The following is a 26128-nucleotide window of genomic DNA, read 5'->3' as shown; positions in this document are numbered from 1 at the left end:
TTAATGTGAACAGGCAACACTACCTTAGGTAACAATTTAAGGTCCTCTCATCATCACTTTATCTGTGCATATATTTATGTAGGACTCTTGAACAGTGAGTGACTGTAACTTGCTCAACCTTGATTACCACTAAGAACACAGTCTTTGATATCAGATGTTTAAATGAACAAACCCACAAAAGGTGATGGAAGGAATGCTTGCAAATAGTTTAACCACTGGCAATCGGTAGAGATAACATCCCATCATTTGTTTTGTCCACCACAGCATCTCAGCTGAGCTTCAACTGGAACAGTCCACCCTTAAATGCCACACCAGATCATCTCTGAACCATAAGACAAGCAACCCAAGGCTGTTTTTAATCTATGCCCAGATTTAGGTCCTGTGCTCACTGTACCACTGAAACTAAGCTGTACCCGAATGAATAGGCCAACATTGGTCTTAGATTGCTTGTATCCTGGTTCAGAGAGGACATGGCTTGGAGGTACTAGTTTGGGCTGTTCAGATGTTTCCATATGGCTTCGTCTAGTCAGAGGTGGAAGGGAGAGCAAACAAATGATGGGCTGGAATTGAGTAATTGCCAGAGATTAGACTATTTGCAGCTGTCCTTCCATCACCTTTTGTGTGTTTCATGTAACACCCTAAGTGGCCATGGGTAGGTCCAGACATGGTTGATGTGCTCACTGTGGTACTGAATACATGCTGCACCAACAAAACCAGTCTTGGGTTCCTTGTATACCGGTTCAGAAAGGACCTGACTTTGCAGTTTGAATTGACTTCTCCTGTTGGATTAGGGCCAAGGCTGATTAATTTAATCTGAGGTAACGTGGGTGTAAAAAAACACAATGGATTAGAATGCTATCCCAAGCAATATTTTCAACCATTCCTCCCATCACCTTTTGTGTGTTTTATATAGCGCCCTAAGTGGCCCATGGTATGTCCACACGTGGCTTCTGTGTGCACTGTGCCACTCGAATCAACTGAGGCTATCACTTTTTCTGTGTTTGGTGGTGATTAAGTGAAGCCTTATGTGTTGGTGCTTTCATTAACCCTGATTACATCACTGTGAGGGAGGTACTGATCATTCAGGAGGATACTATTAGCTCCTTCCATGAACAATTTGACTAGTGGTATTGAAACTACTTAGCATGCAATCCTCATAGATAACCTGCAACAGCTGGCAAGTGAGTGAGGCACCTAACATGACTGCATCCTGATGTGCTTGTTGTTAAAAATTTGTTAGCTTAGCACCACATTTCCAATTTAGGTTGTGGCAATTTCTAGTGGTTGGTCTATGTGCCTCCTTAATTATGATCAGTGTATTGTCAGGCAAGTGCAAATGACTGAACTCTGCTATCTCAGGAAGGAAGCCATTAGCTGGGGTCCCACATGGTTGGGGTGAAACACCCTTTCTCCCTGCATCGTGAGGCTATCCTTGTACAGAGGTATCTTCATATACTGCTACTTCGATAGTTGAAGTAGGTGTAAAAACTAAGGCGACAAGGACACCAATGGATGTTCTACATTTTTTCCAGAACTATTGAAATGAGTGGTACTGGGGAAAAGGGGTATGCAAACACCACAGACTAGCTTACTGACCGGGCATTTCAGAGAGAACAGGAGTAGTAGTGCCAGGATGTGAAGGACCAGCATTCTGCATATTCTGCTGTTGCAAAAAAGTTCTATCTGTGGAATTCCCCAGTGAAAAGAGATTGTACTGTTTTAACTCCTGATCATGAAAACAGCATGTTTGTCTGTTTAACTAGTCTGAGTGTGTGTTTTTTAATTTTGGAAGATGGTTTGCTGTTATTGTGAAGTTCCCTACCAATGCCATAAGACATCTGCTAGCTTTGAGAATGGCTAAGACCCTGCTCCCCCTGTTTGTTTGCATAGAACACCCCAGCAGTCTTCTCTGTTAGTACTTGTGCTGTCTTGCTTGCACTTGGCTCTGGAAAGCCTTCCCTGTTAGGAAAATTATTTACAGTTCAGTTCCAGGGCCATAGTTCCCTTATCATGAGAGTGTCCATGCGTGCTCCCCACCCTATGTTGGAGGCATCCATTGTTATGATGGACTCTGGGAGGGGTGCTGTGAACAGTAAATTTTTTGCATTCCACCCTTTAATTTCCTAGCTCACCTTGGCTGGTACAAACACTAGATCCTCCCAATTTACCTTTATCCGTGACAATTGGTTGTTTAACCACTCCTGACCTGGCCTCAGGGGCAGTCTTTTGTTTGGAATTAGGTGAATGCAGGATACAATCATTCCCAACAGTTTCATTACTGTCTTTACTGTCAGATATCAAGACATCTGGTAAAAACAGGTTAGATTTAGCATTGCTTGTACCCTCCTTGAAGTTGGATGGGTTATAGTTGTGTTCAAGTGCCTGTCCAGGTAGGTTTTCTTCTTGACTGGAGTGGGAGATGATTTTCCCCAAATTACTCAGAACCCAAGTGAGCGTAATAATGTTCTCACCTTTTCTTAGGTCACACTGACATTGTTCAAACATGCTTGTCTCGACAAGCTAGTTGTTTAGGTAAGGAGAGATAGACATGTATGGTTTGTCTTCTGAGATGTGCTACCACTACCACTAGTGTCTTGGTAGAAACCCTTATGGCAAATGGGATACATTTGACTTGATAATGTACACCTTTTATAACAAACCTGAGAAATAATCCGTGAGCAGAAGGTATGGGAATGTGAAAGTAAGTGTCCTTTAGATCTCCTGTTGCTTGATAGCATTCCTTTTCTACCAGAGACACAACCTCTTGCGAGGTGGTCATTTGGAAACATTGTGTCTTTACAAATATACCATAAACTTGCATCCTCTTGGTTTTCCTCTGCCTCAAAAAATGTACTGGTCACTTATTGCTGCTGCCACTGGGAGAGCTGCATGAACTGACTGCTTGCAATTTGCCTTTAGGCTTTTGTCGTGTAAACCATTCTCGCTTGCCCCCTCCTGTGAGATGTGGATCTCTTCTTGAAGGACGGTTTGCAGACCTGCAGAGCGTTTGTCTTTTTCATTGCCTCAGTGTTTGGTCTACCCCTTTGCCAAACAAATGGTTTCCAATGAGGGGAATGTCCACTATATATCTCTGGCCTGAACAGGTAGCTACACATGCCTTCTCAGGACTCTACCTGTTGGGAGTTGCTTGTTTTCTGTGTCTGCTGAGTCCAGGGCTGATTTTAGGAAAAATCTGGCTATATTTTTGCCTTCTTCAGTGAGTGTTTCCCCCCTCTTATATTTCTCTTAAGGTTTAACAATAGTTCCTCCATCTCCTCCCAATGCTGCTGTGTTTGTCTACTGAGGACAAGGATTTGGTTAGCTATAGGCCATTAAATGGCAACCACCCTTTCTGTCTGCCTACCCACAGTCTCCAACCTCTTGCTCTGTCTGGAGGGGGCTCACATGGATGCTGTTGACATGGTTCTTACCATCACCGTAGACATTTTTTGTGAGTGTGCCTCAACAGGTGCATTTTGTTCTTAGGGTCTTGTTAAGATGTTCTATACTTCTTTTCAATTTGGCGCATCACATGCCAAGAAGTTACAGGTTTTGCACAGACTTTTTCCCCCTGCTTGCTAATTCCTGAAAGAATAGGATGAAACTGTTTTTCTTACAGACGAGGCTCAATGCTTCTAGTAATAAGCATGTGTCCTCTTTTCTACTTCCATCTCCATCCGAAGGCGTCTTCTGGGCTTTTAACTACTATATATATATATATATATATATATATATATATATATATATATATATATATATATATAAATATATATGGAAAATGTCACTTACCCAGTGTACATCTGTTCGTGGCATGAGTCGCTGCAGATTCACATGCTGTGCATTATCCTGCCATCTAGTGTTGGGCTCGGAGTGTTACAAGTTGTTTTTCTTAGAAGAAGTCTTTTCGAGTCACGAGACTGAGGGACTCCATTGCGCATGGGCGTCGACTCCATCTTAGATTGTTTTCCCCGCAGAGGGTGAGGTAGGAGTTGTGTATATTAGTAAAAGTGCCCATGCAATGGAGTGAGTCTGTATGTACATAATGTGTATGAAAAATATTATATATTTACAAATGTATAAATGTACAAGTTTCATCAACTTATAACGGCTACAGGCTCCCGGGGAGGCGGGAGGGCGCATGTGAATCTGCAGCGACTCATGCCACGAACAGATATACACTGGGTAAGTGACATTTTCCGTTCGATGGCTGCAGATACACATGCTGTGCGTAGATTAGTAAGCAGTTATCTCCCCAAAAGCGGTGGATTAGCCTGTAGGAGTTGAAGTTGTTTGAAATAATGTTCTTAATAGAGCCTGTCCTACTGTGGCTTGTTGTGTTGTTAACACATCTACACAGTAATGTTTTGTGAATGTAGGAGGCGTAGACCATGTGGCTGCCTTACAGATTTCTGTCATAAGTATATTTCCTAGAAAGGCCATTGTGGCGCCTTTCTTCCTAGTGGAGTGCGCCTTTGGCGTAACAGGCAGATCTCTTTTTGCTTTAATATAGCAGGTCTGAATACATTTCACTATCCATCTGGCAATGCCTTGTTTGGATATTGGATTTCCTGCATGAGGTTTTTGAAAGGCTACAAACAATTGTTTTGTCTTGCAAAATTGTTTTGTTCTATCAATGTAATACATTAATGCTCTTTTGATGTCTAGCGTATGTAAGGCTCTTTCGGCTACTGAGTCAAGTTGTGGAAAAAAGACTGGGAGTTCCACTGTTTGGTTTAGGTGGAAAGGTGATATAACTTTTGGTAAGAACTTTGGATTTGTCCGGAGAACCACTTTATGTTTATGTATTTGTATAAAGGGTTCTTGTATAGTGAATGCTTGAATTTCACTTACCCTTCTAAGAGATGTGATAGCTATTAGGAAGGCTACTTTCCAGGTTAAGTATTGCATTTCACAAGAGTGCATGGGTTCAAATGGTGGACCCATGAGTCGTGTTAATACAATATTGAGGTTCCACAAGGGAACTGGTGGTGTTCTTGGGAGTATGATTCTCTTTAGACCCTCCATAAATGCTTTGATGACTGGGATTCTAAAGAGCGATTTTGAATGTGTAATCTGCAGATAGGCAGATATTGCTGTGAGATGTATTTTGATAGAAGAAAAGGCTAGGTTTGATTTTTGTAAGTGTAATAAATAGCTTACGATGTTTTTCGCAGAAGCTTGTAGTGGTTGGATTTGATTATGATGGCAATAATAAACAAATCTTTTCCATTTGTTTGCGTAACAATGTCTTGTAGTAGGTTTTCTAGCTTGCTTAATGACCTCCATACATTCTTGTGTAAGGTCTAAATGTCCAAACTCTAAGACTTCAGGAGCCAGATTGCTAGATTGAGCGATGCTGGATTCGGGTGTCTGATCTGTTGCTTGTGTTGAGTTAACAGATCTGGTCTGTTTGGTAGTTTGATATGAGGTACTACTGACAGGTCTAGTAGTGTTGTGTACAATGGTTGGCGAGCCCAGGTTGGTGCTATCAGTATTAGTTTGAGTCTGTTTTGACTCAATTTGTTTACAAGATAAGGAAGGAGTGGGAGATGGGGAAAAGCGTAGGCAAATATCCCTGACCAACTCATCCATAACGCATTTCCCTTGGACTGAGGGTGTTGATACCTGGATGCGAAGTTTTGGCATTTTGCGTTTTCTTTTGTTGCGAATAGGTCTATCTCTGGTATTCCCCAGTGTAGAAAGTAAGTTTTATAGTACCTGGGGATGAATTTCCCATTCGTGTGTTTGTTGGTGATCTCGACTGAGATTGTCGGCTAACTGGTTTTGAATCCCTGGGATGTACTGTGCTATTAGGCGAATGTGAATCGCCCAATGCCAAATCTTTTGTGCTAAGAGACACAGTTGTGATGAGTGTGTCCCTCCCTGTTTGTTTAGGTAATACATTGTTGTCATGTTGTCTGTTTTGACAAGAATGTGTTTGTGGGCTACTAGCGGTTGAAATGCTTTCAATGCTAGAAACACTGCTAACAGCTCTAGATGATTTATATGCGGTTGCCTTTGTTGAACGTCCCATTGTCCCTGTATACTGTGCTGGTTGAGGTGTGCTCCACACCCTATCATGGAAGCATCTGTTGTGATCACATATTGAGGCACTGGGTCTTGGAAAGGCCGTCCTTGGTTTAAATTTATAGGATTTCAACATTGAAGCGAGGAGTGTGTTTGGCGGTCTATCAACACTAGATCTTGAAGTTGACCCTGTGCTTGTGTCCATTGTGTTGCTAGGCATTGTTGTAAGGGACGCATGTGTAGTCTTGCGTTTGGGACAATGGCTATGCATGAAGACATCATGCCTAGGAGTTTCATTACAAACCTCACTTGATAGTGTTGGTTTGGGTGCATGTTTAGTATTAGATTTTGGAAGGCTTGTACCCTTTGTGGACTTGGAGTGGCAATCCCTTTTTGTGTGTTGATTGTTGCTCCTAAGTACTGTTGTATTTGACATGGTTGTAGATGTAATTTTTGGTAGTTTATAGAGAACCCTAGTTTGTGAAGGGTTTCTATGACGTATTTTGTGTGTAGAAGACACTGTTGCTGAGTGCTGGTTTTTTATTAACCAATTGTCTAAGTAAGGGAATACATGCATGTGCTGCCTCCTGATGTGAGCAGCTACTACTGCAAGGCATTTTGTGAATACTCTTGGGGCTGTTGTTATGCCGAACGGTAACACTTTGAATTGGTAATGCACGCCTTGGATTACAAACCTCAAGTATTTCCTGTGGGAAGGATGTATGCGTATGTGGAAATAAGCATCCTTGAGATCTAATGTTGACATGTAGTCCTGTTGTTTGAGTAAGGGAATCACGTCTTGAAGTGTCACCATGTGAAAGTGATCTGATCTGATGTAAAGATTTAGTGTTCTGAGGTCTAATATAGGTCTCAGTGTTTTGTCCTTTTTTGGAATTAGGAAATACAGGGAGTAAACACCTGTTCCTTTTTGATGGTTGGGTACTAGTTTTATTGCTTCTTTTTGTAACAATGCTTGGACTTCTAGTTGTAACAGATCTAAGTGTTGTTTGGACATGTTGTATGCTCTTGGAGGCACATCTGGTGGCAAGTGTAGGAATTCTATGCAATAACCAGGTTGGATAATGGCTAGGACCCACGCGTCCGTAGTTATGTGTTCCCAGTTGTGGTAATAATCTGTGAGCCTCCCCCTCACTGGTGTTGTGTGGTGGGGGTTTATGACGTTGAAGTCACTGTTTAGTTTGTGGGGTTTTTGGGCTCTGGAATTTCCCTCTTGTTAAGGGAACTGTCCACCCCTATATTGTCCTCGAAAAACTCCTCTCTGATATTGGCCCTGATATGTGGGTCTGACTTGTGAGGTGGAAGGCTCTGTGGTCTGGGCCCGAAACCCCCCTCTAAAGTGCGGCTTCCTAAAAGTGCCTCTGCTCTGTGGGGAGTAGTGTGTGCCCATGGCTTTGGCTGTGTCAGTGTCTTTCTTCAGTTTGTCTATCGCTGTATCCACCTCCGGCCCAAATAGTTGTTGTTCACTGAATGGCATATTTAGCACTGCTTGCTGAATTTCGGGCTTAAATCCAGAGGTTCGTAACCATGCGTGTCTCCGAATGGTTACCGCCGTGTTTACTGTTCTGGCCGCCGTGTCTGCTGAGTCCATGGCTGACCTTATTTGGTTGTTGGAGATACTTTGGCCTTCCTCGACAAGCTGTTGGGCACGTTTCTGGAACTCTTTGGGAAGGTGTTGAATGAGATAATGCATTTCATCCCAATGTGCCCTGTCGTATCTTGCTAGAAGAGCCTGAGAATTGGCGATTCGCCATTGATTGGCTGCCTGTGCTGCCACCCTTTTGCCTGCTGCATCGAATTTCCGACTTTCTTTGCCGGGCGGTGGTGTGTCTCCAGAAGTTTGTGAGTTCGCCCTTTTTCGGGCTGCTCCTACTACCACTGAATCTGGAGTTAACTGCTGTGTGATGTACACAGGGTCAGTAGGGGGAGGTTTATATTTCTTCACCACCCTAGGCGTGATGGCTCTGCCTTTGACTGGGTCTTGAAACACCTGTTTAGCGTGTTTTAACGTGCCTGGCAGCATTGGCAAGCTTTGGTATTGGCTGTGCGTCGATGACAGGGTGTTGAACAAGAAGTCATCTTCTATGGGCTCTGCATGCAATGCTACATTATGAAATGTAGCTGCCCTGGAAACCACTTGCATGTAAGCAGTACTGTCTTCAGGTGTTGAAGGTCTTGCCGGGTAGCATTCAGGACTATTGTCAGAGACCGGTGCATCATACAAATCCCATGCATCCGGGTCATCTTGACTCATCCCTGTGTGGGTTGGTGACTGCATCATTGGGGGTGTTGCTACCGGGGACAGATGTGGCGAATGTATTGGTGATTGTTGTGGCGAAAATTGTGGTGGAGTTTCCTCTTTTGCCACTTTTGCCTTAGGCTGCATTTCCACCTCTTGGAATGCGAGCTTCCGCTTCATTTTGATTGGAGGAAGAGTTCTGATTTTCCCCGTGTCCTTTTGGATATGGAGCCTTCTTTGGGTATGGTCTGGCTCTCCCATGCCCAGCTCTTGTTCAAATCTGTGGCCTTGTAAGTGTGTTGAAAGGCCTTGTTCCTCTGTATAGGAGCTTTGTTTTGGCTTCGAGGAAGAATGTTTCGGTACCGACATTTGTTTGACAGTCTTTTTCAGCTCCGAGGAAACCTTTTCGACTTTCGGTGTGCCGAACTCTCGGGCCGAGTCTTTTCGGAGCCAGTATCTCGGTGCCGAGTCTGTTCGGAGCCGGTATCTCGACCGGAGTCGGATGTCTTCGGCTGCTGGGAGGCCTTTTTCGGTGCCGATGTTTGGTCACTGTGTTTTCGGGTAAAGTCATGGCCTGTTGGCGGTGGCGTCCCCTGGGCCTTCATGATCTTCGAGTGAGTTTTTGCCGGGGCTAGTTTACTCACGGTTTGCTTCGTCTTCCGCTGCTCACTCTCGGACTCATCCGAATCTCAAATGGAGAATGTCTCCTCTTCTTTGACGTCGGTGTGTCCGGCCGGTGTCGACGCCATCTGGAGTCTTCGAGCTCTATGATCCCGCAGTGTCTTCTTGGATCGAAATGCCCAACAGGCCTCGCAAGTATCCTCTTTATGTTCACGGGACAAACACAGATTACAGACCAAGTGTTGGTCTGTATAAGGATACTTTGCGTGGCAGTTGGGGCAGAAGCGGAAGGGGGTCCGGTCCATGAGCGTTGGGACGCGGTCGGGCCTACCAGGCCCCGCCGAGGCGTAGAAACCCTGATGGGCTGCCGGAACTTTTCTTTCTTCGGTGTCGATGTGCTAGCACTAACCCGGTACCGAGCGCAAACAATACCGTCAAATTTTCCGATGTATAACTATCTTTTCCCAACCGAAACACGGAGCGTAGAGGAACACGTCCGAACCCGATGGAGGAAAGAAAACAATCTAAGATGGAGTCGACGCCCATGCGCAATGGAGCCGAAAGTGATGAGTCCCTCTGTCTCGTGATTCGAAAAGACTTCTTCGAAGAAAAACAACTTGTAACACTCAGAGCCCAACACTAGATGGCAGGATAATGCACAGCATGTGTATCTGCAGCTACACATGCCATCAAACATATATATATATATATATATATATATATATATATATATATATATATATATAGTCAAGAAAGAGGGGACAGCCTCTTCCTAGGGAGAATCCCTTTCAACCTCTTGCTACAGTGTCATCTCCTCCTGTGCGTGGACGTTCATTTCCTCTGCACCAGGATATTTACACATTTGGATCTACTTTCTTCTGTTCTTCTCCTGGCTCTGATGTTTCTAGCTTCTGCCAAGGCTTCTTGACCCCCAACGGCACAGGGTCCCTGTGTAGAGATACTGTCTCTTCAAAAGACTTCTTTTTCTTCCTGGTTCACTATTTCTACCTCCAGTGACCTCTTCTTCCTCTCAAGATTGACAATGTTGGATGTTTTCTTTAACTCCTGTGAAATCTCTTCAGAAGGCGCCTGCTACTTCTTCCTCTTTTACACTCACTCATTCTTGGACCTTGAGGTAATGCCTTTTGGCAAATCCTTATAATACGCTTTTCTTTATGTTCAGTACAACGGGAAGATTATTCAACCTATGTACATTTGGGAAACAGCATATGCACACTGGATGCTTGTTGTTGTGAGTGAACTTTTTACGGCAGTTTGGGCAAAATTAGAAGACCGTGCTCATAATCTGAAATGGCAAACTGGAACCACAGGGATCCCATCCTGACTAGCCACCATTCTCTGACTACACGGAATACCTCCCAACCCAAAAAATCCCAGAGAACCTCAAAACAGAGTCAATCTCTCCACCTTGTCAAGGTCTTCTTGATGGACATCAACAGATCTTTCAGGTGCTCCCTCATTGCATCTCAGTACTCAATGGTGGAAAGAAAGAATGTAAGATGGTGAACATAGACAGGGTGTAAGGAAATGCCTCCTTGGCATGGTTACCCCCTAACTTTTTGCCTTTGCTGATGCTAAGTTACGATTTGAAAGTGTGCTGGGACCCCGCTAACCAGGCCCCAGCACCAGTGTTCTTTCCCTAAACTGTACCTTTGTCTCCACAATTGGCACAACCATGGAACTCAGGTAAGTCCCTTGTAGCTGGTACCCCTGGTACTAAGAGCCCTAATGCCAGGGAAGGTCTCTAAGGGATGCAGCATGTCTTATGCCACCCTGGGGACCCCTCACTCAGCACATGCACACTGCCTCTCAGCTTGAGTGTGCTGCTGGGGAGAAAATGACTAAGTCGACATGGCACTCCCCTCAGAGTGCCATGCCAACCTCACACTGCCTGTGGCATAGGTAAGTCACCCCTCTAGCAGGCCTTACAGACCTAAGGCAGGGTGCACTATACCACAGGTGAGGGCATATGTGCATGAGCACTATGCCCCTACAGTGTCTGAGCAAAACCTCAGACATTGTTAGTGAAGGTTAGCCATAAGAGTATATGGTCTGGGAGTTTGTCACACACGAACTCCACAGTTCCATAATGGCTACACTGAAAACTGGGAAGTTTGGTATCAAACGTCTCAGCACAATAAATGCACACTGATGCCAGTGTGCAATTTATTGTAACATACACCCAGAGGGCATCTTAGAGATACCCCCTGAATACCTACCCGACTTCTAGTGTAGGCTGACCAGTTTCTGCCAGCCTGCCACACACCAGACATGTTGCTGGCCACATGGGGAGAGTGCCTTTGTCACTCTGTGGCCAGGAACAAAGCCTGCAGTGGGTGGAGGTGCTTCCCACCTCCCCCTGTAGGAACTGTAACACCTGGTAGTGAGTCGCAAAGGCTCACCCCTTTTGTTACAGTGACCCAGGGCACCCCAGCTAGTGGAGATGCCCGCCCCTCCGGCCACTGCCCCCACTTTTGGCGGCAAGGCTGGAGGAGATAATGAGAAAAACAAGGAGGAGTCACCCACCAGTCAGGACAACCCCTAAGGTGTCCTGAGCTGAGGTGACCCCTGCCTTGTGAAATCCTCCATCTTGAGTTTGGAGGAATCCCCAATAGGATTAGGGATGTGCCCCCCTCCCCACAGGGAGGAGGCACAAAGAGGGTTTAGCCACCCTCAAGGACAGTAGCCATTGGCTACTGCCCTCCCAAACCTAAACACACCCCTAAATTCAGTATTTAGGGGCTCCCCAGGTCCCAGGAAATCAGATTCCTGCAACCTGAAGAAACAAGAAGGACTACTGATCTACAAGCCTGCAGAGAAGGAGGAAGACGACAACTGCTTTGGCCCCAGCCCTACCGGCCTGTCTCCAACTTTGAAAACCTGCTCCAGCAACGCATCCGACAGGGAACAGCAACCTCTGAAGCCTCAGAGGACTGCCCTGGACTAAAGGACCAAGAAACTCTCGTGAACAGGGGCCCTGTTCAAAACCAGCTACTTCTTTGCAACAAAGAAGCAACTTTCAAAGACTGCACGTTTCCCGCCGGAAGCGTGAGACTTCACACTCTGCACCCTACGCCTCCAGCTCGAGATCCAGAGAACAAACACCTCAGGGAGGACTCCCTGGCGACTGTGAGCCCGTGAGTAACCAGAGACGACCTCCCTGACCCCCCACAGCAACACCTGCAGAGAGAATCCAGAGGCTCCCCCTGACCGTGAATGCCTGTAACAAGGGACCTGACGCCTGGAACCAACACCGCACCCGCACCCCCCAGGATCTGAAGGAACCGAACTTCGACGCAGGAGTGACCCCCAGGTGACCCTCTGCCTAGCCCAGGTGGTGGCTGTCCCGAGAAGCCCCCCTGTGCCTGCCTGCACCGCTAGAGTGACCCCCGGGTCCCTCCATTGTTTCCTACCTGAAACCCGATGCCTGCTTTGCACACTGCACCCGGCCGCCCCTGTGCCGCTAAGGGTGTTTTTTGTGTGCCTACCTGTGTCCCCCCCAGTGCTCTACAAAACCCCCCTGGTCTGCCCCCGAGGACGCAGGTACTTACCTGCAGGCAGACTGGAACCAGAGCACCCTTGTTCCCCATAGGCGCCTATGTGTTTTGGGCACCTCTTTGACCTCTGCACCTGTCCGGCCCTGAGCTGCTGGTGTGGTAACTTTGGGGTTGCCTTGAACCTCCACGGTGGGCTGCCTATGCCCCAAAACTGAGACTTGTAAGTGTTATACTTACCACCTAATCTAACCTTTATTTACCTCCCCCAGGAACCGTTGATTTTTGCACTGTGTCCACTTTGAAAATAGTTAATTGCCAGTTTTACAAAGACTGTACATGATATTGTTTCCATTCAAAGTTCCTAAAGTATCTAAGTGAAAATACCTTACATTTAAAGTGTTTACTGTAAATCTTGAACCTGTGGTTCTTAAAATAAACTAAGAAAATATATTTTTCAATATAAAAACCTATTGGCCTGGAGTAAGTCTTTGAGTGTGTGTTCCTCATTTATTGCCTGAGTGTGTACAACAAATGCTTAACACTACCCTCTGATAAGCCTACTGCTCGACCACACTACCACAAAATAGAGCATTGGAATTATCTACTTTTGCCACTATCTTACCTCTAAGAGGAACCCTTGGACTCTGTGCACACTATTTCTTACATTGAAATAGTATATACAGAGCCAACTTCCTACACAGGGGCATTGTGGGCTTACAGTCTACATCATAATAAAGCTCTACATATGTTGACGTCCACTCACAATAAAAAAATGTTTAGGTAACAAACACTTCCACACCCAACTAATAGAAGACAGAATTGTGCAGAACATGTGGCTCCAAAAGAGATTCTATGCTTCAAAATAAGAAAATATTCTAGGCACGTAAAATGGAGTTCCCACCATTCAATAAAATACAGCATTATAGCTCAATGTTTAGGGCTCTATAGGCGGGAAATGTTCTCTCAATGAATTATAGGCCTAAGAGCATTTAATGTACAAGTTACTTACCTTCGGTAAAGATATATCTCGTAGAGACATAATCTAGTTGCAGATTCCTTACCTTTCAATTCCCCTGGCATCAGTCTGGATCTGGAGATTTTTCTTCGAGCAGTACCTCTGCACGCCGTCAGGTGGAGTCGGTCGACTCTGCAGGCGTCGTTGGCGTCATGGTCACCGTGATGATGTCGCGGTCATATATAGGCACCACCCCGGCGTGCTGGCGTCAGTTTCTTTTCACGACTTTCCACGCCAGTAGCGCAAAGCCATGAAGAACACTGAGAAATTTGTGCCAAAACTAGGTTCATGAAGGGAAGTTCCTGTCCCTAGAAATCAGTTTGCAGTGCGGGGGGATGGGCGGGTTGGTAAGGAATCTGCAACTAGAATATGTCTCTACCAGATATATTGTTACCGGAGATAAGTAACTTGCACATCTGATAGAGACTTCTGGTTGCAGATTCCTTACCTTTGAATAGATACTGGAGCAATACCATCCCCGGTGGTGGGCTGCGAACCAAGATCACACCAAGAAGTCCTGCAGGACCGAATGGCCAAAGTAGCCGTCCCTGCTGACCTGACAGTCCAGGCAGTAGTGTTTGGTAAAAGTGTGTAGAGATGCCCACGTTGCTGCCTGACAGATGTCCATGACTGGAACACCTTGTGCTAGCCCTGTGGTAGCAGCAGTAGCTCTGGTGGTGTGGGCATGCAAACCTTCAGGACGTTGCTTCTTAGCCAGAGCGTAGCACATTTTGATGCATAAGAGCACCCATTTTGAAATGGTACTCTTCTGCACTGCCTTCCCCTTCTTTGCACCCACATATCCCACAGTTGATTGTCCACCCGGAAGTCTTTGGTACGATCAAGGTAGAACGCCAAAGCTCTTTTTGGGTCCAGACAGTGGAGTCTCTCCTCTTCATGTGAGGTATGTGGGGGTGCATAAAAGGTAGGCAAAGTGACGGACTGCCCGACATAGAAGGGTGTCACTACTTTAGGCAGAAAAGAAGCCCTTGTGCGAAGAACCACTGTCAGGGTGAATTGCCAGGAAAGGTGGTTTAGATGAGAGCCTGGAGCTCACTTACTCTGCAGGCAGAGGTGATGGCAACTAAGAAGACAGTTTTGATGGTTAAGAGCCATAAAGGGCAGTTGTGAGGCGGCTCGAATGTTGCACACATAGGGTATGTTAATACTAAGTTCAGATCCCATTGGGGCATGATGAATGGGGTAGGAGGAAAAAAATGTGTGAGGCCTTTAAGAAACCTCCTAACAATGGGAGATTTGAATAAAGAAGGTTGATCTGGTAACCTTAAGAAAGCAGAGATAGCAGTGAGATATCCCTTATGGGTTCCTAGGGTGGAGCCCTGTTGGGCAAGGGAAAGAATAAAGAGAAGAACCTGAAAGAGAGGAGCAGAAAGAGGATAGACAGATTTGTCGATGCACCATATCACAAATTTCTTCCAATGACAGGTGTATACAGTTTTGGTTGAGGGACATCTGGCTGCCAAGATAACGTTACAGACTTCGGGTGGCAGGTCAAAAGACGTCAACCTCAATCTCCACGCAAGGAGGCGGAGGGTGGACAGGTTCAGGGAATGACCCTCCCCTGTTGCTGCAACAGAAGATCCTCCCAAAGAGGCAGTCTGATCGGAGGAGCTATGACCATGCTCAAGAGCTTGGGATACCAGACTCTTCGTGCCCAGTCCGGAGCCACCAGGATTACTTGGGCCTGGTCTTGCCTGATATTCTTCAGAACTCTGGGCAGAAGTGGTATGGGCAGAAAGGCATACAGGAGGCCTGAACTGCACTCGTGGCGAAAAGCGTCACCGAGCGATTGCTGCCTTGGAAACTCCAACGCGCAAAACAGCTGACATAACGCGCTCTCTACGGAGGCTAACAAGTCTAAACAAGGGTCTCCCCACTGAAGGAAGAGACCTTGCGCCACCTCGAGATGGAGACGCCATTTATGATCGACCACGCATCGTCGGCTGAGTTCGTCTTCCCTGGCGTTCAGGGAGCCCGCCAGGTGTTGAACAACCAGAGAAATGCCCTGATGCTCCAGCCAAGTCCAGAGGCGAAGAGCCTCTTGACAAAGGGTCCACGGCCCCACTCCATCTTGTTTATTGCAGTACCACATCAAGGTGGTGTTGTCTGAGAACACCTGCACTGCTTTCCCTTTGAGAGAGGGATTAAATGCTTTTAATGCTAGTTGAATCGCTCAGAGCTCCAGAAGATTGATATGGAGTCCGGTTTCCGCAGGAGACCAGAGGCCTCTGATCTCCGCCTCTCCCATGTGGCCGCCCCCCTCCCAGAAGTGACGCATCTGTCACTACTGTAAGATCTGGTTGAGGAAAGGAGAGGGATCTGCCTTTAACCCAATCCTGATTCATTAACCACCACTGCAGTTTTCTCACAGTTCCTTCCAAGATCTGGACCTTGTTGGAGAGATTCCCCTGATGATGCGACCACTGGAACTTCAGGTCCCACTGCAGAGCCCACATAAGCCATCTGGCCTTTTGAACTAGCAGGGTGCGGGAGGCCATGAGGATAGAGGATAGTGGCTGAAACATCGGTATCATTGCCCAAATATCCTGGACTCGCTTTTCGGGAGGATATGCCCAAAACTGCACTGTATCCAGAACAGCTCCAATGAAAGGGAGCATCTGAGAAGGGGTCAGGTGTGACTTTGGCACGTTGATAGTGAAAACCAGCGAATGCAAAAGGTTCACCGTAGTCTGGAGGTGGGAGACGACTGTCTGGGGCGTGTTTGCCTTCAACAGCCAATCGTCAATGTAGGGCAAGACTGGAACACCTAACCTGCGCAGGTGAGCTGCCACCACTACCATCACTTTTGTGAACACTCAAGGTGCACTGGTAAGGCCAAAAGGGAGCATGGTGAACTGAAAGTGCTTGTGACCTACCATGAATTGTAGGTAAAGTCTGTGGGCTGGCAAGATGGGGATGTGAGAGTATGCGTCTTGCAAGTCCAACACTACCATCCAGTCTCCTGGTTCCAGTGCAGATAGGACCCGAGCCAATATCAACATTTTGAACTTCTCCTTCTTTAGGAAAGATTGGGAGACCGAAGATCTAATATAGGACAAAGACCCTTGTCCTTTTTCAGCACCAGAAAGTAGTGGGAATAACAACCACAACCTACTTCTGGCAGAGGGACCCTCTCTATAGGTCCTTTGGCCAAAAGGGTTTGGACTTCCTCACGGAGAAGTGCCCTATGATCCGTCGATATGCGATTGTATGAAGTTGGCACGGCTGGGGGAGATGTCTTGAAGGGGAGGGAGTAGCCCCTTCGGACGATCTGGAAAACCCACCTGTCCAAGGTAATGAATTGACATTGGAGCAGGTGATGGCAAATCCTGCCATTAACTGGTTCCTGGTGTACCTGCAGACTAAGAAGGTTTGGAGACTGAGGAGGGGTTGGGGTGGTTGGGTGACCCAGCTGGCTCCCTGATCCCAAGGGGGCATGCGATCCTACGTCTGCAGTCGCGCAGGGGCTGTACATCATGCATGGGTCGATGGCCAAGGGAGAAAGAACGTGGTTGGGTGCCCCATCCGTAGCCGCGAAAGGCCGAGAGATGGGGTCTAGGAGCAGGCACAAGGTCAAGGAACCGGGCCGTGGCTCGGGAAACCTTGAAGCACTCGAGCGCTGAGTCGAGCCTTGTCTCCAAAGAGACATGTGCCATCAAAAGGCATGTCCATCAGAGATTGCTGGACATCCCCTGAGAAGCCAGATGTTCTCAGCCAGGTGTGGCATCTCAATGCCACCGTCGATGCAACCGATTTGCCTAGAGAGTCGCTCGTAACGAGTCCACAATGAATCATGAACCTTGTTGTGTCCCTTCCCATCTGTCACGGCTTGGGAAAGGACAGTCCGGGCCTCCTCCAGAACTCTAGGCAGCACTTGTGCGACCGTAACCCAGAGAGTAAGGGAATAGCGGCACAAAAGGCATGCGGTGTTCATGGACAGCAGCGCTAGACTGTTGGAAGAAGACATCTTCCCCAAACTGTCCAGTCTTTTTGATTACCTATCCGGGGGTGTGGCAGGGAATGCCCCAGATAAAGATGAAGCCTGGATGACAAGGCTCTCAGGCGTGGGGTGTTTGGGAAGGAATTTTGGGTCTGTTGGCACAGACCGATGGTGTACGGCAATAGTCCTATTCACAGGAGCCCCTGTGCTGGGTCTGGACCAAGTACACAGAAGGACGTCCGTCAGTGCCTCATTAAAGAGAAGAAGGGCTTCTGATGTGGAAGACACCGGCTGAAGCACATCGGTTAGGATATTAGGCCTAACCTCCACAGAAGGTAGCTCAAGGTCCAAGTCCTCAGCCGCCCTTCTAACCACCAATGAGTATGTGGCGCCCTCCTCTGAAGCCACGGTAGGGGGAGAGAGCATACCAGTGTCAGGGAAGGTACCAGTGTCAGGGAAGGTGTCTAGACCACTAGCATCACCCAAATCCTGTACCCAGTCCATTTGGGGGTCAAGCTGGTATTCTAAAGGGTCCAGCGTCCCCTCAAACAACTTACTGTATCCATACCCATAAGCATAAGGGTCTGGATCAATTCTGGGCTCAGGAGAGCCCATAGAGAACAGAATCGGCATTGAGCAATGTTGTTCTGGATCCAAGTCGTCAGGTATGAGAATAGGATCGACTTCAATTGTGGGCCCAACTGACGTCGGGAGCGTTGACGTCTGACCCGACGCCGGGGAAGGTCGCTGTGGCACGACCAGTGTCTGGACGGATCTGAGATTGGATCCTGGGAGGAGCTCTTCAGAGCCGTGGCCGAAACCTACGACTTCAAACCCGAAGGGGACCCCACCAACTCACCTGTGTCCGAAGGCACCAAAGGTGGGTCGGTCTGCCAAAAAATGAGGAGCATTGCCTTATAAAACTCTTTGAGCTGGGCATGGGTGGCTCCGGCTCCCGGGAAGTCAGGGAAGCGCGGAGCAGACCCAGATGAAGGCTCTGAGGACATAGGCTTAGAGCATCAACGCTCTTCCCCCGCCCCATTATTCGAGTGATGGGGTGAAGTCGAAGTACGCTTATTCTTCTTCGACTTTTTTTTTATGACCCGAATGTCCCAATGACTTCGAGGATGAATAGTGGTGGAGACTCCCAGGCCGATCTCGAGACCTTCCCCTCGAACGAGACCGTAAGAGCGTGGAGTCGAGTGTCGGGCCACCATTAGCTTTAGATACCGCTCCCTCAAAGCTTTCGGGTTCATGAGCCAACATTTGGAGCACAACTTTGGGTCATAATCGCGCTCCAGGTACCAAATACACGAGGTGCAGATCCAACATCCACATCATTCTGTGACAGGAGTCGCAGGGCTTAAAACTGGTCTTGCGGGACATCCCTCGACGCATCCACTACCTCGTCAGTAATAGGTCAACAAAAATGTCGTCGTAGTCAAAAAGTGACTGAGCTCCTCACCGGATCTGCGCATAGGCTGGCGTGGAAAGAAAAGAACTGACGGCAGCGTGCCGGAGTGGCGCCTCTATACGACTGCAACGTCATCACGGCGACCACAACACCAACGACTCCCGCTGAGTTGACCGACACCACCTGACGGCACGCAGAGGTACTGCTCAAAGAAAAATCTCCGGATCCAGACTGACGCCTGGGGAATTCAAAGGTAAGGAATCTGCAACTAGAAGTCTCTATCAGATAGATTGTATAACTCAAGGCAAAGTACATTTAATGTTACTAGGAAATTTCATACAGAGAGGACAGAATGTTCTTAGGTAAAAAGGCAGAAACAGCAAGAAAAACATTGGAATGTTGGAACAGAAGGTCTGTGCCAGCAATCCTGGGCTTATTGTCATTCCATATTGTCTTCAATAGAGCCCTCTAAATTCCAGTGCTCCAATTCTACTTCTCAAAACAAATCATGACTGAAGATAACACACATTTTAACAGGCAGAGTGAATATACAGATCATACTGGTTGATGCATTAAACATTAAACCATTTGTTTAAAAACAATTTTTTATTATATTTTAATTGAAAACCTAACATTTTGTCACTGTGCTATTATGGGGTAGAATAAAATTCCGCCCCAGATCCTGATCCAATCCATATACATTAGCAACATTCTTAGCACACTTGAACATATATTTAAAAGCAAGGTTAGCTTAAGGGTGTTCAATATAGCGACTACTCCATTTACAAACAGTTCCATGGGTCCCATATTTTCAGATTTTCGTTGGACATCCTCTACTCCTGCATATTATTCAATCGGCTTCCATACAACAGTCACATTAGTGCAACACTCACTAAATCTGGACACAGTTTTGCTTCTGCGCTGTCTTGTTATGTACTGCCTGGCAACAGCCAATCCTTTATTCAACAGGAGCTTTGCATATTACATTAGAGCTTTATCTCCCCATATCTCCAGCAGTGCCACCATGGGCTCACAGGCATGGGCACAGCAGCAACCTTAGTCAAAACTCCTTCACTTACGTACTACAGAAATCCTAGATTTTTGGACATCCTATATAATGTTTATAAATGTTCCTATAGGACCACATTCTCTCATACATAGCTCATTTCTAAACATCAGGAGCTGTAAAGGGTTACGGAACGCTGTATGAAAATTCTGATACTGGTGTAGTTTAATTCGTCAGTTATTGTAGTGCTTCATCCCAATTCTTGTCATTGATGAAACCTTTATCTGCAAACCAACCGGACCTTAAGTGAGTCAGTGAATGTGGTAGATTATTTATTAGTGTCTTATATATTTTTGTTGTAATTGTTGAACTAATACCCTATAATTAATGGGTGAGCTCTCTTGTATGACTTGTTTCAAATCAACACACCATCTAAGAGCATGCCTAACTGCATGAATGGAATATTTCTTAGGGGGGCAAATCAAAATATTTCTGTGGGGGAAAAGCCCAAATCAATCAGAAACAGCTGACTAGACCCCTTGTATGCAACACATCTCCCAATGCTCATATATCTAATAGATCATAAGCCCTGAAACCTCTTATGCTTCTCTGGTCTGATAGCTTACTGACCCATAGGGGCGTTCTTAAGTTACTCCTTCGACCATATTAAATATTTTGTGGCCACCTTCACTAATGCCTTTATAGGGTCAGTAAACTTTAGTATGTACTATTGCACTATATAAGGCCTCCGGGTACACTTTAGGGCCCAGTGCATACCCATTTACCGACAGTCAAAGTTCCTGCTGCAGGAAAAAGCAAGGCCTAGTATTGCACCATATCTACTAAGGCTATACCCGTCAAATGTTCCTGTTATCAACTTCCCCAGGGAGATACGAAGGGTGCTCCTATACCGCAATTAGTGGTTAAGTTCTAGGTCAAGTTTATCGTTTAGTGAAAAACTTCCCTAGTACACAAAATGGCATGTTTTAAAAACCATGTAACAATTTAGGCAATATGATCATCTTAGAAACTGCAGCTCAATCTAAATATGAAAGAGGAAGCTTATGTGTAAGGAAATGCCTTCCTTGGCATGGTTACCCCCTGACTTTTTGCCTTTTGTGGATGCCAGTTATGACTGAAAGTGTGCTGGGACCCTGCTAACCAGGCCACAGCACCAGTGCTCTTTCCCTAAACTGTACCTTTGTTCCCACAAGTGGCACAGCCCTGGTACACAGATAAGTCCCTTGTAAATGGTACCCCTGGTACCAAGAGCCCTGATGCCAGGGAAGAACTCTAAGGGCTGCAGCATGTCTTATGTCACCCTGGGGATCCCTCACTCAGCACATGCACACTGCCTCACAGCTTGTGTGTGCTGGTGGGGAGAAAATGACTAAGTCGACATGGCACTCCCCTCAGAGTGCCATGCCCACCTTACATGGCCTGTGGCATAGGCAAGTCACCCCTCTAGCAGGCCTTACAGCCCTAAGGCAGGGTGCACTATACCACAGATGAGGGCATATGTGCATGAGCACTATGCCCCTATAGTGTCTAAGCAAAAAGGGTAGCCATAAAGAGTATATGGTCTGGGAGTTTGTCAAACATGAACTCCACAGTTCCATAATGGCTACACTGAAATCTGGGAAGTTTGGTATCAAACTTCTCAGCACAATAAATGCACACTGATGCCAGTGTGGGATTTACTGTTAAATACACCCAGAGGGCATCTTAGAGATGCCCCCTGAATACCAGTCCAACTCCTAGTGCTAGGCTGACTAGTTTCTGCCAGCCTGCCACAACCAGACGAGTTTCTGGCCACATGGGGAGAGTGCCTTTTTTCACTCTGTGGCCAGGAACAAAGCCTGTACTGGGTGGAGGTGCTTCTCACCTCCCCCTGAAGGGACTGTAACACCTGGCAGTGAACCTCAAAGGCTCATGCCTTTTGTTACAGCACCCCAGGGCATCCCAGCTAGTGGAGATGCCCGCCCCTCCGGCCACTGCTGCCACTTTTGGCTGCAAGGCAGTAGAGGATAATGAGAAAAACAAGGAGGAGTCACCCACCGGTAAGGACAGCCTCTAAGGTGTCCTGAGCTGAGGTGACGCCTGCCTTTAGAAATCCTCTATCCTGAGATAGGAGGATTCCCCCAATAGGATTAGGGATGTACCCCCTCTCCTCAGGGAGGAGGCACCAAGAGGGAGTAGCCACCCTCGAGGACAGTAGCCATTGCCCCCCCAGACCTAAACACACCCCTAAATTTAGTATTTAGGGGCGACCCTGAACTCTGGAAATCAGATTCCTGCAACCTGAAGAAAGAAGAAGGACTGATGACCTGGAAGCCCTGCAGAGACGATGGAGACAACTGACTTGGACCCAGCCCTACCGGCTTGTCTCCAGACTCAAAGAACCTGCACAGCGACGCATCCGACTGGGACCAGCGACCTCTGAGGACTCAGAAGACTGCCCTTAACTTGAAGGACAAAAAAACTACCGAGAACAGTGGCACTGTTCACAACCTGCAAAATTTTTGCAACTTTAAAGCAACTTTGAAAGAACTCTCCCTTCCTTCCGGAAGTGTGAGACTTATCACTCTGCACCCGACGCCCCCGGCTCGAGCTCCAGAGAACAAACACCGCAGAGAGGACTCCCAGGCGACTGCGATGACGTGAGTAACCTGAGTCGACCTCCCTGTACCCACACAGTGACACCTGCAGAGAGGATCTAGAGGCTCCCCCTGACGCAACTTCCTGGTAACAAGGAACCCAACGCCTGGACCAAGCACTGCACCCGCAGCCCCCAGGACCGAGAGGAACCAACCTCCAGTGCAGGAGTGACCAGCAGGCGGCCCTCTTCCTAGTCCAGTCAGTGGCTGGCCCGAGAAGCCCCCCTGTGCCCTGCCTGCATCACCTAAGTGACCCCCGGGTCCCTACATTGCTTCCTATAGCAAACCTGACGTCTACTTTGCACACTGCACCCGGCCGCCCCTGTGATGCTGAGGGTGTGTTTTGTGTGCCTGTTTGTACCCCCCGCTCCCCCACCTCCCCCCCAGTGCTCTACAAAAAAAACCTGGCCTGCTCCCTGAGGACGCAGGTACTTACCTGCCAGCAGACCGGAAATGGAGCACCCCTGTTCTCCATAGGCGCCTATGTGTTTTGGGCCCTCCTTTGACCTCTGCACCTGACCGGCCCTGTGTTGCTGGTGCAGTGACTTTGGGGTTGCCTTGAAACACCAACGGTGGGCTGCCTATGCCCAGGACACTGACTGTGTAAGTGCTTTACTTACCTGACAAACTTAACAAAACTTACCTCCCCCAGGAACTGTTGATTTTTGCATTGTGTCCACTTTTAAAATAGCCTATTGCCATTTTAATCTAAACTGTGTGTACTACTGTTTTAAATGAAAGTTCTCGACTTACCTGTGTGAAATACCTTGCATTTTATGCACTTCCCTCAAATCTTGAATCTTGTGGTTCTAAAATAAATTAAGAAAATATATTTTTCTATATAAAACCTATGGCCTGGAGTTAAGTCTTTGAGTGTGTGTTCCTCATGTATTGCCTGTGTGTGTACAACAAATGCTTGACACTACCCTCTGATAAGCCTACTGCTCGACCATGCTACCACAAAATAGAGCATTAGAATTATCTAATTTTACCACTATCAACCTCTAAGGGGAACCCTTTGTGTCTGTGCACACTATCTCTCACTTTGAGATAGTATATACTTCCTACATTATGCCACTGTGAGTGTTCTGTTTTAAACTTTAAGTGACCTTTGGTCGTGGTAATAAAAGTGCTTCAGAGTTTGAACCCTAGGCCTTCAACTTGAAAAGGACAGGATCTAGGAGGTGCGGGAGTCCAGGCATTTAGTCAAAATAGTACATATTTAATCCAATAGATAGCAATACCCGAGTATACACTGAAATCCTGTAAATATGTAATATTCTAGTCATAATATATTCTGGCTCTAAAAACCAAAGGAGAATGGCATCAGCAAACAGAGAGATACAAGTGTCTGCCCATCTAAGAATCCCAATAAAATAGTTTTCGAATTCAGAACATTAGTGGTTCCACAGCCACGGCAAGAGCAGGGGAAACAATTGACATTCCTATCTTCGCCCGTTCTATAATGGGATTGGTCAAGATGGCACTCCATTTGCCCCAATCCTAGCTACAGAGTGTCCCTGTGTAACAATATCACCCATGACAGAAAATAGGCAGCAACTCCTGTTTGCTATTATGAATTATTCATTCTACTGGATTAAACACCTTTTCGGCATCTAACAACATGGCTGCAGGTTTAGAGATTTAGTGGGAATATTCTAAACAATGTCATAGCCATCTGAGACTATGCTCTAACTACTTGTCATGAATGCTGATTGACTGTGAGATTTCCTAAGCACTTGTTCACCAGATTAGGCATGTTATTGCTAAAGGAGTAAACATGTAACAAAAAACTACATTTTGGAGACGTTTCCTAAAGGCAAGACGAGTATACATACTTTTAAGGCAAGCAGATAAGGTTTTCCACGTTCAGAGGTAAGAAAGCAAAGGGAAAGGCCACCCACATGAAAGAATTTTATCCATGGAAGTAGATGAAGTTGTGAACGAACGCGCAATGACCTAGTAGTAAGATGGTATACGAAGCAGCAAGTAAAAGGCGATTTTACCTGTCCACAGAAAATACTATGCATGACACACCATGCACTATTTAATTGGAAACCAGGGCAGCCTAATCCTAGAATAAGTGACGTGGATCAAATTGAGTCCCGATTACCCTTTCAGCCAGATACTAAATACTTTAACGTTTCATTGAAGAGGAATCTGACAGGTCTACATATAAAATGCTACAATAATCCGGTCTAGATAGGACACTTGCAGACACAACTTGTGTATGCAGCTGTATTAGTATGAATGGGAGGATCTTTTTCAGAAACTTCAAAATATAGAAGCAAGAAGAGTCAAACAAATTAACTTGGACTGAAACTAAGACTACAAAGCAGTGCTTAATTTTGTAAATTAAAACGTGCCAGTGCTCAAAGCCCTCCTCTGAAACACGCAGCTGCTGCATTTTAATGTGCGAGCAGGGAGTACTGAGGCCGCGCAACTCTGAAGCAGTCTCTGGCCTCTTCAATATATTTAAAGCCAATCCCTGCCCCTTCAGCGCACTCTAGCAGCTTTCTTCCTTTGTGACGCTTTTCCGTTTTTCTCTTCCCCCGTCTTTCCCAAATGTGTCTTTTGCTCTCAGCAAATGCTTGAGGCAGAAGAATAAGTCCCGGCCCTAAAAAATAAGTGCCGGTGCTCAGCACCGGAAACAACAAGGACAAATTAAGCACTGCTACAAAAGGTTTTAAATCTGGCTGCAATGGAAGGACGACTGCCTAAGGACTGAGGCCAAAGGGATAGAGACCAAAGATCTAAATGATTCTCACACGGGAGCAACTTTGTTATTTTTGCATTGGGATTAAGATAGTTATTACGAAATCCAGCTCTGATATGCTTCAAGTCTGAGGCTGCATCGGAAGGAGCAGAAAAGTCCAGTCTAATGCTACTTATTTTTTTTTTAAAGAACTTGATTGATTTTCATAATATCACAAAGCCGTTATAGCACAAGACTCAGGATACAAGCAGTACTGCATCCCGCAAGATTCATCTTCTATTATACTTTGTATCGGCGATTGGAAAAAAATCATCAAAGCAATAATAATAGTTCAGCCACACAGGATGGCCTAGGATGACTTCCAATTTCACCCTAAAGGGTACACAGCGGAATTACAGCGTTGTGGAGCATCTTGTATGCTTGCTCCCGGATCCTATAGTGCAGAGATAGTAACCTGAAACAGTCTAAAGCCACATTTACGTCTAAAAAGAAAATCATAATATAACATAAACTCCCCTCCCTCCAACCCCTCTTTGGTCTGCTTGCATGTTGATCCTCACCTGGAGACTGTTTAGGAAGTCCGGTGAACAGTGTGTGTATCTCCCTACCTTGCTAGTTGAAGTGTTCCCTATTTCAGTCTCCCATCAGAGCTCCAAATCAGTCAGGAATCCAACTTCTCAGAAGAAGGAGGATCTTGTGTCTTCAGCAGGTCAGATAACATAGCTGACCAAGTGCGCAAGCTGTCTTCTAAGCGCTCTCATCCTCTACGAACATGGCACATTCGCTCTTCGCCTATACTCTCCCATTCAATTCGATCTTTCATCCATGCGGCGTGGGAAGGGGGTGTCCGCCACAGCCACGCATTGGCTATACGTCTCTTTGCTCGGACAAGCCCAAGGTGGACAAATCTCCTGCTCAGATGTTTCTTAGCAGGCG

General features: G+C 46.5%; 1 protein-coding gene across 8 annotated transcripts in view; it reads right to left on the bottom strand.

Annotated features, from left to right (window-relative positions):
* Window positions 1-26128, bottom strand: part of APBB2 (amyloid beta precursor protein binding family B member 2) — a 940970-nt gene that overhangs the window by 224892 nt on the left and 689950 nt on the right. The window lies entirely within an intron of this gene.

The sequence above is a fragment of the Pleurodeles waltl genome, chromosome 1_2 (assembly GCF_031143425.1).
Source record: "Pleurodeles waltl isolate 20211129_DDA chromosome 1_2, aPleWal1.hap1.20221129, whole genome shotgun sequence".
Classification (NCBI taxonomy): domain Eukaryota; kingdom Metazoa; phylum Chordata; class Amphibia; order Caudata; family Salamandridae; genus Pleurodeles; species Pleurodeles waltl.
Note: the sequence above shows the minus strand (reverse complement) of the source record. Positions and strands in the feature narration are given on the sequence as shown.